This window comes from Rhinolophus sinicus, linkage group LG01, assembly GCF_036562045.2.
Source record: "Rhinolophus sinicus isolate RSC01 linkage group LG01, ASM3656204v1, whole genome shotgun sequence".
Classification (NCBI taxonomy): Eukaryota; Metazoa; Chordata; class Mammalia; order Chiroptera; family Rhinolophidae; genus Rhinolophus; species Rhinolophus sinicus.
The window spans coordinates 52,990,489-52,993,050 of NC_133751.1; positions in this window are offsets into that span (position 1 = coordinate 52,990,489).

Consider the following 2,562-nt stretch of genomic DNA (forward strand, 5'->3'; position numbering starts at 1 on the left):
TGCTGCATGTTTCTATCTAATGTACCTGTGCACTATCATTGGGAGTGGTACTCTAGCTTAAGGCTGTATTCAGAGTTACCTGAATGGAACTCCTCACTTTACACCGGGAGTCTAGCTCTGGTCCACTCATTGGTACTTCATATGGACAGGGACCAGGTCTTCCATCTTCTATTTTCTCTGGGTCATCAGGACATAGCACAGTACTGGAGTCAGAATGGGCTGTCCATTACTGTGTGCTGCATGGAATGGAACTAAACTAGGACTGAGTTGATGAAGCAAAATATTGGCGTCTAGAGTATGGGCAGAAAGTGAAAGTGGTTTGTCTTTATAGATTTGTGAATGATTTATTCTGTACCTGCACCCTCCATCCTTACAGCTCTCTGCACAGTTATCTCTTCCTTAGAAGTGCCCTCGTGTCCCACCCATGAAGTCTTGCCTACTCTGTTAGTCTGCATGGCTGTCCTTTCTTGGATCTCCTATCATATTATGGCCTCACCCACGGAAATGAACATTTAAGCATGATTATCTTATATTATTCTCTAAAAGTAGTAAACTGTGATTCAGAAACTACTCTACAGTCCTATGAATAGTCCCCCTCAACTACATACAATTCCCAGTAGTTTTGAATATGAAATAATTCAGTTAAAGACTATATATTTTTGGTGAAAGAATCTCTGATTTCCAGAGATACATGTGTGTGTACACGTGTATGTTTGCATGTAGGATGCATGAATGTGCTCGATGTATTTTCCTTCATTAATCCTCTCCACTACATTCTGTAATTTGGATTTGGGACCTGCTATTGGTACTAGTTAGGGAAGAGTTGCTACCAAAATGTAATTCTGATATCTCCCTTCCCACAGCTTTGTCCATGACCTGTAGTACATGACTCTGAAAAGTAGCATGCTGCTTTTAATGCAGATTTTTTTCTTCTGCTTAGTTTCTCAAAGCATGTTCATCTGCCTCAGATGATTACTTACAAAGTCAGAATTACACACAAGGCATATATAAACGTGAACTTCCGGCTTCCACTCCCAATTTCCTGAATTCAAACCTCTGAGGTTGAGCTCCCACCTGGGACCTGTGTTTATAACAAATGGGTTTACAACAAATGGCCCTGGAGATTCCAATGTGCACTCAAGTTTAAGAACCATTGCCCTGAGGTGCACTGTTAGCAGGAAAAGTACATTGCGAAAGGTTCCTGGGTGGAAAGCTAGCAGCTAAGTCCAGGACTTTTCCTGTAATGGGCATGTGCTTTGGAATTAGTTTCCTCTCCCAGACCAACAGAGCATAAGCATTTTAGAGTTTAGGGCACAGGAAAAGATTCACTTGTGAGTCACCAAAGCAGCGTGCGTGCATTGTAGCTGCCTCACACCATAGGTAATTCCATTATTTGAACGAGCACTTTAAAAAATAAGTTTATTTTTCCCCAATTGTTAAGTAAAATAAGTAAAATAAAATACGCAAAATTAAAAGCATCTTTAAGCATCTCACAAACTAATAATAATAATAATAATAATAATATCTACTATTAATGTGTATATCATTATTGATGATTTAACTGGGTTTATATTCCAAATATGGTTGCACATCCAACTTTTACATTTAGTTGGACATTTAATTTACATTATATATATATTTAATGCAAATAATTAAAATGAGAAAATAAGGTTTGTCACAAAAGTTATTGTTATAATATATGCTTGAAGGATGTTGTATCATTACTGGTTTTAGCCTTTTGCCCTAAATACTATGACCAAATCATTATTAAATAGAAAAAAGTAATCTCTTCATGAGTTGTTACTAAAATAACTTAGTAGCTGAGTCTTCCCAGAGTAATGACCTATTTCTAATCCTTTTTCCTGCTCCTCTTTCTCTCTCTCTCTCTCCCGTCTTTCTCATTCTCTCTTGCATTAAGAACTATGTAAAATGTTTTATTTTATTTTATTATCATCACTTAAAATTTGTATTTTACTATAGAAAGGTCTATCTGATGATGATAAAATGGAGATATGTATTTTAACTATTTTTAAAAGACTGCTGGTTATGGACTATTTACACCCAATAAGGCTACCCATTCAAGTATAGGTAACACTACAGTTGCCCCTGCTATATCAAAACAAACAAACAAACAAACAAAAAACTTAAAAAATATTTTTTTTCTTAACTTAAAACAGTTGTTTTTTTTTCCAGACACATTTTAAAACATTGGTCCCTGGGAGAAAAATAATCATATCTGGAGAATTTTTGCTCAGTTTTTTTGTTTGTTTGTTTTGTTTTGTTTTTGTTTTTGTGTCAGAAACCATTCTAAACGATTTACAGGCACAATATCATTGAATTTTCCCAAACATCTATGAAAAAGGTCCTGACACCCCCATTTTACAGAAACTGCAACCCAAGTGCCTCAGTCTATAAGCTTCAGAGCAAGGACTTCTACCCACTCAATGATGCCGACTGGTTAGGAGCCGCAACTCACCTGGGGCCCAGGTACTCAAAATCCTTCATGGGGCTGTTCTGCCTAACACTTTGGAATGCAAACTCCCTTGAGCAAGCGCTTGTTTA